General features: G+C 62.5%; 1 protein-coding gene across 11 annotated transcripts in view; it reads left to right on the top strand.

Moving 5' to 3' along the window:
• The first annotated feature begins 1,126 nt into the window (after window positions 1-1,126).
• Window positions 1,127-12,005, top strand: part of PTPRS (protein tyrosine phosphatase receptor type S) — a 94,006-nt gene continuing 83,127 nt past the window's right edge. For 6 of the 11 annotated variants that reach the window (XM_045990112.1, XM_045990110.1, XM_045990107.1 and 3 more), the window contains exon 1: window positions 1,128-1,278. The gene's annotated coding sequence lies outside the window, so the exon portion shown is untranslated. Of the gene's footprint in view, window positions 1,279-12,005 lie in introns of all 11 variants that reach the window. The other 5 variants (XM_045990105.1, XM_045990106.1, XM_045990108.1 and 2 more) reach the window with 2 other exon arrangements.

Raw genomic sequence — 12,005 nt, 5'->3', positions numbered from 1 at the left:
ACTTGTGTCCTTTTGTGGGCACAAGGCCCTCTCCAAACACATACCTTGGAGAAATAAAACACCTTCAGCATGTTCAGAACTCATCTGGAAGTGTGCAGTCTTGCGGTGTCTTTGAGCCCTTCATCCCACTATGGCAATCCTGCCCTTTATTTCTCTTTCTTCTTTTCTCATCTCGCTTTCAAGCACCAACTACAGGCTAGCGTATCCTCAGCAGGTCACCCTTACCCTCTTTATCTCGCTCCCTTTCACGGACAGGACACGGAGCCCCCAAGGGGCAAGCCCATTTTGCAGGTGGGAGAACTGAGGCTCAGGGTCCTGCCCCGCGCGTCAGCGCCTGAGTTGGGGGTTCCTCGGGTGATCCCGGACTCCAGCCAGCGGGGAGCGGCAATGAGGTGGGACGTCTGCAGAGTGCTCGCTCGGTAGGAAATGCTCCCTCATCCGTTCGACCCCCCCACAGGGACCCCGGGCCCTCGGGACTCACAGCTGGGGGGGCGGGATAAAAACCGCACGACGGGTTGGAGGGCGGCTGGAGGCGGGGACCAGGAGCGCTTTCCCCAGAAGCTGCGGCTGGAGCAGGAATCTTGGGGACAAGGGAAAGATCCCGGGGGAGCATTATTCCAGGCGAAGGAAGGGCAGAGGCGAGGGCCCCGGGTGAGGAGGGGGCGGGCGGCGGCACCGTCACGAGCCCCCGGGGTGCGGCATGGACAGCCACGGGCAAGCAGTGGGTGCGAACGTGGACGCATTCGAAGGGCGCCGGGGGAGCCGGAGCAGGACTGAATGCAGGGCCGGGCAAGCACCACGCCCTAGGCGCCGAGTGTCCTGGGTCCCGCAAGCGTGGCCGGAGGAGTCCCTCGCGCTGACGCCACCACCCACGCGTCCCGCGTAGCCCAGAGCCCCGCGCCCCACGTGCTCGCGCGGCCCTTTAAACGCCCCGGGGCCACCTGACCAACCAGCGCCGTCTCATTGGCCGTGGGGGGCGTGGCTGCCGCGCGGCTGCGCAGTGACGCCCGCGGACCGGCCCCGCCCCAGCCCCGCCCCCGGCCGGCGGCGGCGGCGGCGGCGCTGGCGGAAGGGATGACGTCACCGGCTGGGGGGGCGCGCGATCCGGCGCGAGGGGAGCGCGAGCCGCAGTGAGTGTCCTCGCGCCGCCCGCCCGGCAGCCCGGCCGGCGCGCGCACGCCGCGAGCCGCTGGCGCTCGGGCTCCGCTCGAATCCCATGCAACAGCCAGGATGTGAAGCGGGGCAGAGCCGGGGGAGCCCAGCCCAGCCAGCCTCCAGGTAAAGGGTGGGGGGAACCGTGAATTCGATTAAAAAAAAATTGCAGGCGCTCCAGTGGGGGTCTCGGAGGCAGCGGAGTGGGCAGCGCGCCGGCTTTGTGCCGGGAAAGCCTGCACGGCCATTGTGCTCGGAGGGTGCCCGACTGCAGCCGACTGCACGCCCAGCCGCGGCGCCTGGCTAGCGGCGTCCGAACAATGCCCCCGAGGGGCTGGGCCGGGGCGGGCAGGGGCTGCGGGGAGGGCTCTGCGGGCGGGGCTGGAGGGGCTTCGCCGCGGCGGGGGGAGGGGGCTGGGCTGGAATCGCCCGGAGCGCGGCGTTGGAAGCTGCCCAGCGCCGCCGGCTGCACCACCCGGGGCTGCGGGCGGGGCAGAGGCGCGGAGCGGGGATGCGCGTGTGTGCGGAGGGGCTGCTGGCCCCGGCGGCTCCCGGCCAGGCTCCCCGGGCGGGTCCTGGAGGCAGGGGGCGCTGTGCTGGGGGAGGGGGGCTCGCGGGCGCCCCGGAGTGGAGACCAGCCCGGGACGGGTGGCTCCAGGTGGGAGCGAGGGCAGACCGGCCGGTGCGCCCAGGGCGGCTGCTCTGCCCGCCGCCTTCGCTCTCCAGTTGCCTTCCCCCCCAGACCTCCGGCTCAACGCTGTCTCACCCTAGCGCCCTCCCGGCCTCGTCCATCCCTGGGGAAAGGGGCTGCAGCTCCGGCACCCTGGCCTTGCCCCACCCTTCTGCGGCCCCGGCGCCCCCTCCCAGCCCCCCAGGCGGGGCGAGGCTCAACCCCCAGCCCCTGGGACTCCGGCTGACAGACGGACGGGCGCGCGCACCGGGCACCCGACCTCTCCTCGGCGCTAGAGGCCCCTTGGGGATCCCGGGAGAGGGGAAGCCGCCCCTTGAGCCAGCAGCCCCGGGGGTTTTGCGCGCCCCGGGAGCCCCCTTAGGGGCTGGGGGGAGGGGAGGTGACGTCATCCAGGGGGGGCGGAGCCGTCGGAACCCGGTGAAGGGGGCGCGGGGGGGGGGCGTGCCCTGAGGAGAGCCCCCGGAGTTAAGGTGCCCGGGCCCTGGGCGCATGGGTTTCGGCCAGGTTGCGGCCAAGTTCACTGCTCCTTATGGAAATTTCTCCCAAATTTAGGATCCCCCTTAACACTCCCCAAGTCCTAGACACTTGCTTCCGCGAAACGCCCTAAATCAGAGAACTCCCCTTCAGCTGCTTTTCTCCAGAATTCTCAAATCAGGGAGCCCTTCTGCAAACTGGGATTTTTTTTTTTTCAGCCTCGGTCCGCACTACCCACCCACCCTCATCTCGAACATCCTCCTTAGTGACCCTTCCCCCATCTCAAATTCTCCTCGGGTAGCCCTGGAAATGGGCAGCTTTTGAGAATGTCCCTTCCTCAAATTTAGTCACCCCCTGGGGACCTCATCTCCCAAATTAAGAAACCTCCCTGGCGCCTCCAACTGGGGGACACCTCCCCTCCCCTTTCTAAGGCTCCGCTGGGATTCCCCTGTTCCCCCATCTCAATCTGGGGGAGTCCCTGTTCTGAGCATGGGGCCCTTCTGTCACTGGCCCAACCCCTGAAAAACCAGCCTGGCCGACACAGCTAGCGAAGAGAGGGGGATGGTGTCTGGGTGTCCAGGTTGTGTATTAGCACTCCAAGAAGCTCGGACAAAGCTGGAGGGTCCCCCGGAGTCCCAGGGACAGGGACCCACCTGCTCTAAGCCCCCAGTGGCCTCCACACAGACTTTGGCTGCTGGGGTCCTAGCTTTCCCTCCATGTCCCCCCATCAGTACTGTTCCTGGGGTGCGGGGGAGCAAGGGCTCCTTTTGTTTGGGGCAATCTGCTTCCCCTTCAGGGCTGCCTCCTGCCTCCCGCCTCCCGTGAGAAGAGAGAGCCAGTCCGCGCCTCTACTCCCGCTGCTGCTGCTGCTGCTGGAGCTTTTATTAATGGCCGAGGGATTCGGTCGATTCTGCCATTTGCATAGCTCCCCTCCCCCTCCCAGGGTCCCTTCCTTTGTGCCCCCCTCCTCCTGCCAATCTCAGCCGCCTTCTGTCCCTCAGCTCTCTTCCTCTGCCAGCTGATACTTTGGCTGCGGAAGGCAGGCAGCTGGGGCTGGGGCGGCTGCTTCCCACCCCCACATCCCGGAGCCCACCAGCTTGGACCTGAGTCTCCGGCAGCAGCCCCCTGCCCCCTACAATGCCCTCCGCCCAGCCCCTCTTGCTGCCTGCGGTCTGCGTGTGTCTCCGTTCTTCTTCTCCAGAAAGCTTCGTCCTGCCCCATCCCCTGGGCCCGGGGGGCACCTTCACCATGACGGTGCACTTCTGCTTGGGGCCCGGGCCCCCCCCAGCCCCCTGGGGGTTGCCACCCGCCATACTCAATTGTCCCGAGACTGGGTATAATTGGGCTCAGGCAAACAAAACGTCGCGGGAGACCCGGCCTGCCTGGTGAGCTCATGCGCTTTCCTGCTTTCCTGTTCCTGCCACCCCAGCCTATGACATCGGCCCCCCGGGGGGTGACGGGGGCTGGTGCTGTCTGCCAGTGGCTGTCCTGAGAGGAGAGGCAGTGGCCTGGTCCACTGCCCACCCCCTGCAGGAGATGGGATGGGGCATTCTGGTATGGCCCGGTGTGGGCTTGGAGGACGCTGCCCAGGGTGGTCGCTGGGCTCCCCGGGGGATCCATCCTCTCCCCAGGGGATCCATCCTCTCCCCAGGATCCCTTCTAGGCCCCTGAGGTGGGCAAATGCTGGGTGCAGGGAGAGGGGTACTGAGAGCCAGGCACCTGCCTGCTGTCCGCACAGGTCATCGCCCGGGGACTGGTACTTCTGTTTCTGTCCCCTCCAGCGGAGAGTCCGAGCCCCTTCCCTGCCTGCTTCTCCCGGGGATTCCGGGTTGTCTCCACAGGTCTCTGGGCCACCCTTGGAGACTTGAGACATTTTTCTCCCAACACTGGAATGTAGCTGTGGATGAGGGTGTGAGGAGCGGGTACGAGGGGGAGGAGCTCCCCGGGCGGGAGGGACTTAGCTGCGGCATCTCGGTGGACGATTCTGGAACCACCACCATCCACCCCTTTGCTTCTTTGGGTCACACAGAGCTCGGGGCTCTGTCTGGGGCTCCCCGGACCCGGGGCTGGTGACGGAGATGGATCGGCTTCCGCTTCTCAACTTTCCGGGGCGTGACTCAGTTTCCCCTCCTGCCTTCCGGGTGGGTCAACACCGAGAAGCACGTCACAGGGGTTGGAGGGCCGCGCTCCCCTCGGACGGCGGCGTCCTGGAGCTGGGTGCTAGGAGACCTGTGGCTCTGCCGATTGTTCCAGCAGCCGAGTGGCCCGAATGATGGTCAGCGAGGTGGCCCGGGAGGGACGAGGGACGAGGGATGGGCGGTGTTTCTGAAGCTCCAAGGCACAGTGTGACTTTTCCACCCAGGTGCCCCGCAGTGTTCACCTGCGCCCGTGACTTTCGTACAGCCGCCGTGCGTAGGGGGGAGAGAGGGGGGCGTGTAGAGAGTTGGGGATCAGGAGGAAAACCCTAAAAATAAAGGTGGATATTTATAAACCCAGCGGGTTTGGGGGATAATTGACAAAGCTTAATGTTTTCAACTGAGAGCGCTCCCCCCACCCCCCCCCTCGCGCCGACTGCATTAGTTCCATTTGTGAAGTCATTCGGTGCCAGCGGAAGGTTCTTGAAGTGTCGTGGGCTCCGTGGGCGAGTTGCGGGCTGTGGTCCCCTTCCAGGGGTCTTGTGCTTCTGGAGGGAAGCAGGGGGCCCAGGCAGGGGTGCTGGGGTACTGGGGGCCCCAACTTCCCAACACAGCCTCCTGGCATCCCCTCCCATGGTGGGGGGGGGCAATCCCGTTTCCCAGAATTGGTGAGAAGGAAGCCGCCCCTCTCCCTCTCCGGCGAAGAGGGCACACGTTGCCCTTGCTCTGTCCTTCCCCGCGGCAAAAGATGCCTGGGTGGGGTGTTTGGAGAGACCCCAGCTGCCTGCTGGGCAGGGTGGCTCAGCCTCTGGTGGGGACAGGAGGGGACGAGACAAAGGCGTAACTGCCGTGCCTGGGTGGGATGCACAGGCTGATCCCACGGGAAACCTGCCATGGGTCCGTGGACAGAGTCACATTGTGGCCCGTACTGGGGTGGAGTGGGGGAAGGAAGGGTCCAGGGCTTTTCAGATGGTCTTAAAATTTTGTCTCCTCGCCTGGTGGTGGTCTGGAACCAGAAAGCTGGGGCTTGGCCTGCAGGGCGGAGGAGAGGGGGAAGGGGATGGAAGGGAATAGAGGGTCAGGTGCTTGTCACCCTGTCACAGGGAGGAGAGACAGCCCAGAGACAGGCCCGTCCTAGCTCCGAGATGCACGGGAGGTCCTGGCACCAGGGTCTCTCAAGCCTGCGGGCCGGGGTGTCACCCGCCTAGCCTTCTAGAAGCTCCAGGTATGGGGTGTACTATGTGGGGTTTTTTTTTCTTTAAAGAAAGAAAAGACACTCAGGAAAAAAAAAAAAAAAAAAACAACCCCGACGTACCATTTCTGTCTTGTCTCTGGCTGATATTTCAGAAGCGTGGGGGGGGCTTGTGCGTGGGGAAAATGAAAAATCAATCGGCTTACACTTCTGCAAAGGCGAAAATTAACGAGCGGGCGGGAGTGACTCATGGACAGGGCCCCGACTTTTCTCGCACTGCCTCATTTTTGTCTTTCCTTTCCCTGCCCTCCGAGGAGATGGCGGGGCCCCTGCCCCTCCCCGGGGCCTGGCCAGGCCGGATGTTGGGGGGTAGGGGGTGCTATTCTGAGCTCCCAGGAATCCCCCTCTTCTGTCCCCGGGATCCAGGTGTCCTCAGTCCTGCGGAGGCCAGAGGGATTCTGTACCTGAAAATACACCCGGGGTCTTGCCTGGCCTTTGTGTTCTCTGTTCATTCCCGCCGATTTCCACCCCCCCCCCCCCACCGGGGGTGGGGGTTGGGGTGGGCCTCTCGGAGCTTGGGGTTCCGGATTGCAGTGACCTCCGCCCATGAAAATGCTTTAACTGGGGCTTGATCTCAGTTTTTTTTTTTCTTTTTCTTTTTCTTTTCTTTTTTTTTTTTTGAAGGGGCAGAATTTGTCGCGAACTCTCTGGGAGGTGTCTGCGGCTTTTGAGTTTTATATTTGGTTTTTAAAATCTTTGCTCTTAGCCCTTTTTAGGAAGGTCAGGAGGGTCCTGTCCTCCTGGGAGAACTGCAAATCCCAGCTCCCCTCCCCACCAAACCACCAGGTTTTCTCCTTTCTCCCTCCCTGGGGGGGGGCCTCACCTCTGCCCCTTACCCCCTCTCTGTGTGGGAGCCTCCTTGCCTGCGAAATGAGGTTCTTATGGCTCCGGCTTTGGGGTCCTGACTTTTGCGCCCTGACTCTGCCAGGGCTGTGCAAACTCGCAGGTTGGTTGGCCTCTCTGTTTCTTCGTCTCTGAGATCAGGACTCATTCGCAGCCAGCCAGGACAGGAGATGCTTCTGGTGAAGGACCTCCCTTGGGTCTCAGATGTGATCACTGCTGGCAGCCCGCGCCCTGCGACACCCAGACCCCACGTGGCCCGCCAGCCGCAGCACCCCAGAGGCTTAGAGGCCAGGGAACCCGGGGGAGGCAGGCCGGGTGCATAGGGGCTGGGAGGTTGCTCTATTATCATGCTGTTGCGTGGGTAGAAATTCAGGGGTTCTGGGGAAGCGAGGTCGACGCGTCTGTGTGTGTATAATTTAATGCCACTTCTAATTAATCCCGTGATCTGCAAATGAGGGGGTGTCAGGGGGAGATGGAAGAGCCACCCCGCCTTATTTGGACCCCGTGCCCATGCCAGGCCCTGTGCGGAGAGCATTCCCGTCGCGTGTCGTGTTTCACCTTCACGCCCTGCCCCCCGCCGTCCATGTGGCGGTCAGGCATGGAGCCCCATTTTGCAGATAGGGAGACTGAGGCCCAGGAAAGGTCTTCTCTGGCCTGAGGGCACACAGATGGATGACAGAGCAAGGAGTCTCCCTCCCCGGGGTGGGGGGCAGTGGATGCTAGACCTGAGGTCTTAACTCCTGGGGACGGGCCTGGCTCTCTGTCCAGTTGTCCGAGAAGTCGTTTGGATGCTGGTTCACCTGCTGGGGTTCCTGAGGGCCCCTGTGCAGACACTGGGGTTCCCAGCTTACTTCCTCGGAGGGGGAGCGCGTGGACGCCGGACTGGGCTGCCTGGGGCCCGCATCCCCACCCCGGCTATGTGATGGGAGCGAGGTGCTCAACCTCTGTCCTCCCATTTTCTCATCTGCAGAATGGAGCATCGTGGTACCCCTCGGACGGCGTTGTCAGGGGAAGAGCGCCACACTGACACATTGGCTGGACCCGCCCAGCAGGGGCTCCCCAGCAGCCCCTCAATGGGGTCCAGCCTGGGAGGGATGTCAGGATGACTCAGCCGCTGCAAACTGGGGCGTTCCCCGTCACTGGCTGCCTAATCAAGGCCGCCCCACTTCTGCGGCAGGATCGGAGCCACGGGAGGCCCGGCGAGGCAGACGAGGAGGGCAGGCAGCTGCTGCGCGAGACTCGGGCACCCCCGAGACCCCTGGGTGGTGGCTCCCCGGCTTCCAAGGCCCCGGGTGGGTCTGAGCCAGTGTCCCCCCCCCACCTCCCCAGGGGGAGGTCTCCGCTTTGACCGCAGCCTCGCAGAGAGGCGCCCTGGAAAGGGGTCCGTGTGCAAGCTTGGGGCGGGGCCATTCATTCATTCATTCACCAATTCACTCCTTCAGTCAGTTAGCTGGACTACTGGCCACCAGAGACCACGGGAGCCGGACTCTGGGTTCGAATTGTATCCAGCTCTGAGGCTCACTCGCTGTGAGATCTCGGGCTCGTTCTGTAGCCGACCCGTGCCTTGGTTTCCTTGTCCATAACCTGGGGGCTTCGGCATTGCTCCACTCTGGATGGGGGTGTTGTGACGGCTCTAGGAGCTCAGATCTGCCTGGTGGAAAGCTCTGTGTATGTTCTTTTTCCTTTTTTTTTTTTTTTTTTTTCGTTTTAAATAAAAGCAAATTGGAATTAAATTCTGGGGATACAGCAGTAAACAAGGGAGGCTCGGTCCCATGTCCCTTGGACCCTGCAGGTTGTTGGAGAGGCAGTGAGTGCATAAATAAACAAGTAGGGTCATCTACGGTCAGTCGGGTTCTGCTGAGACTGGAAACGCGGGCAGGACCCGGCAGGACACCAGCCACTGTTCTGTGGGTGGGGGCGGGGACACGGGGTACTTTCTGAGGGGCTGAAGTCGGTGTTGAGACGCGCAGGCATTGGGGACAGCAGCGCAAAGCTGGGAGGGACCTCTGGGGGCAGGGTGAGGCGGGCAGACCACAGGGGCCCTGACACTGAGCTGTTCCTTTACGGTTTATCACGTGGCCAGAGTTTGCTGGAAGACCCCCTCGGCCCGCTGCCCCGAGCTTGGGTGTGAATATCGTCGCAAACAGAGACCCCTGTAGGGAGATGGGGAAACATCCCTTGGAGCAGCCATCAGGCCAAGGCCCAGAGAGGGAGAGGAACCAGCCCGAGACCACACAGCTACGCCTGACTGCCAGTCCCGCCGGCCCAGGGCAGGAAACTGAGGCAGGAGGATGTGGCAGAATGTCCTTCTCCAATCCCAGTGCTCATCCAGGCTGGGCTGATAATGCCTGTGGGTGACGTGCCCTGGGCAAGCCCCCACCACCCATCCTGCTGGCCAGCCCCCAATGGCTCCACAGCCCCATCTGAGCAAAAGCAGAAAATCCCGAATTTTATCGGGATTTGTGTAAAATCCCGATTTTACACAAAATTGCCCCATTTTACATCCTTGGAGCATTCTTTTCCTGAAAACACCTGGCTTTGCCAGGTGGAATCTCGGCCCCTCCTGGGCCCCTCTCCGAGCCTCCGTTTCCTGGGCTGTCCCATGGGTTTGAGAGTCACGGCCCTGGATGGGTTACTCAGAGGGCCCCGGGCGAGAGAACTCACGCGAGGGCTGAGGACAGCCCGGGCTAGCATCCGCACTCGATAAACGCTGGCTCTGATTATATTAATATTGGTCATAATGATAAACTTGACTTAGATGAAATGCGGCACAGGAGGGAGCCTGCTGGTCCCGAGGGGCAGGGCTGTGAATTATCTTCTGGCTGCAGGACCCATCCCTCAGGCTCTCTCGTCTTCTCCGGAACATAGCTCTTGGGTCTTGGACCGGAGTTTGTCCCAGCCCTCTGTAACCAGGGGCAGTTCGGCTCTCCCCGGGACACGGGGCTATGTTCAGGGACGTCTGCGGTCGTCAGGACTGGGGGTGCTCCTGGCATCGGGTGGGTAGGCCCGGGGATGAGCGCCCAGGATGCCCCCCAAAACGATCCAGCTCTAAATGTCAGTAGTGCTGAGGGTTAGAAACCCCGATGTGCGCTCCAGACCTGTGGCGGCAGGAGAAACGCGGCCGGATGGCTGTTGGCTTGCCCGTGACCGTGAGCCTCCCGTGCTCTACGCGGCAGTGCTGGACGCGGACGCCGGGATAACAGATGGGTCCCCGTCACACACCTGTCCCGGCCCCCGCTGCCCAATTGATTTTCAGAAGTAGGTAATGGCCCCTGATGTGCGGCCTCTGGAAAGCGTGGCCGGCTGGGGCTGCTGACGGCGGTGCTGGGTCTGGAGTGTGGAGGGACTGCCTGGGGTGTGGACCTTTTTCCTGCGGTTCCACCTGGCCCTGGGAGCCTGGACCCTGTCCTCACGGGGAAGGGCTTAGGGAGGCCTGAGCACCCGAAGTGGGAATCCTGGTACAGGCCCCCCCTCCACCCCTGGCCACGTGAGGCGACCCCGTTATTCTCTCCCCACCCCCAACGTTGGTTTTCTCATCTGTAAAATGGGGACACATCCTGCCTGCTGTGTTGTGAGGATTCACCAGTGACCGGTGTCGTGTTGATTACACCCCTCCCCCCGGTGGCTAGGTTGCACACGTAGGGGCTGAATGACTGTGCCCTCTCACTGGTCATCTTCATGAGGAATTGGAGGGAGGGGAAGACCCCAAACCTCCAATTTCCCAGATAAACTGCCCCGGAGGGGACATTGTCCAAACAGGCATTAAGTCCCCCATCACGGAGCCCAGACTCACATCTGGCCCTCCAGCCCCAGTCCCCCTTCCTCCATTCATCCTGAGAATAGCTCCCAAAGTGACAGCCGCTGCCCCCATCTTGCAGATAGGGAAACTGAGGATCGGGGGCAGAGGAAGGGACATTGCTGCTGGCCGGTCTGGGTTCCTGATCCGTTCTGGCCTCTCAGGAGCTGTGTGACTTGAGGAAAGTTGCTTCTCTTCTCTGGATGGCACCCCAACCCCCCTTCTTGCCAGCCAAGCCCCTCCAGGCTCCTGTACCCGCCCCTGCTTCTGTCCCCTTAGTCATTCCGCACCAGCCACGGGGACCTTCTTGCTCCCTCCTCCGGGCCTCCGTCCTTGCTGTCCTCTCTGATGGGAGTGCTGCTTCTGGCCAGGCCGGCTGTTGGCCCGTGTCCCCAGCATGCTTGTTTTACACTTTTCTCAGTTGCTGTTGTCTGCCCCATCTGCTGCCCCTTTCCAGAATGTGAGTTCTACTGGGCTCTCCCCGGACCGGCCTGCCTGGCTTCTGGGAGCCCCTGCCATCTCCCAGGGGCATCGGCGTGTCTCCTCGTCCAGATCGGGTGGGTCCCGACGGGGAGAGCCCTACGTGTGCAGCTCCCTGGGCAGAGAGGCCAGGAGAGCAGCTCCCTCGTGGAGATGCTGTGTGACCTCGGCCACTTGCTTGCCTTCTCTGAGTCTCTGCGTGTCTGAGATGTCCGGCACAGAAGCAGTGACGACGAGAGGGTGTTGAGAGCCAGGGCTCCTGAGCATGGGTGTCTGGAGGTCAGGGGACCCTGAAATAGTCTTTGAGGTTTCCTGTCTCTTGGGGAGAAAAGAAGTCCAAAGACCGGGGACCCCCAAAACTGAGTAACAGCTTGGCTGGGGGCTTTCGGGCTCAGCGGGCCCTGATGTTCATTTGGTACCTGTGTTTCTGGCCAGATGTGTAGAGACGTTGCTGAGGAGCCCCCAGGAGCTGGCCAGGCTTTCTTTTGGGGCTCATATTTGGCATTTTGGAACCCACATTCAGGTCTTGGCTCGGCCTCATGAGCCATGTGTCCCTGGGTCCGTGGACTCACCTGCCGGAGGCTCTGCCTCCTCGTCTGTGCAATGGGTGTGAGCAGTTTCTTGGGCGGTCGAAAGGGTCCCTACTGAACGTGTTTGCTCGGCAATTGCTAGTGTGTCGAAGCCCCCCTCCCCCCATGCTTGGCTAAACATCACCGAATATTCGATGGTGATTAACCCCTTCTGGGAGGAAGTTGGGGGCCTTAGTTACATACAGAACTCGGAGGACAAAGGCTTTGGGGCTGCTGGAAGGTGGTTGGGCCCATGTCTGGCTTCTCCCAAGGGTGTCCAGTCAGGCCTGGAGCCTCCCCGTTCTGGTGCCAAGAGTAGGCTGGCGGGAGCCGGGGTCGAGCCCTGGGCAGACGTGATCCATGTGGGTAGGACGCTGCCCCAGGCCCCCCCTGAGCCGCGATGGGGCAAACCCATCACGCCAGCATGGCCGGCGTCCTTGGCAGGGGCGGGGGGGATCAGTGCTGACCTTGTAGGCCTGTGTTTCGGTCATCCTGCGGGGCTGCATCGAAGCCTCTGGACTTCCTGGCCAGTGCTCCGCCCAGCACCCCCCTAATTCCAGCCACCTGCTGTGATGTGTACCTGTGGCCCCAGCTGCCCAGTCCCCCTGATGAC

Source organism: Meles meles, chromosome 20 (genome assembly GCF_922984935.1).
Source record: "Meles meles chromosome 20, mMelMel3.1 paternal haplotype, whole genome shotgun sequence".
Classification (NCBI taxonomy): domain Eukaryota; kingdom Metazoa; phylum Chordata; class Mammalia; order Carnivora; family Mustelidae; genus Meles; species Meles meles.
This window is presented reverse-complemented; position numbering and strand designations above follow the sequence as displayed.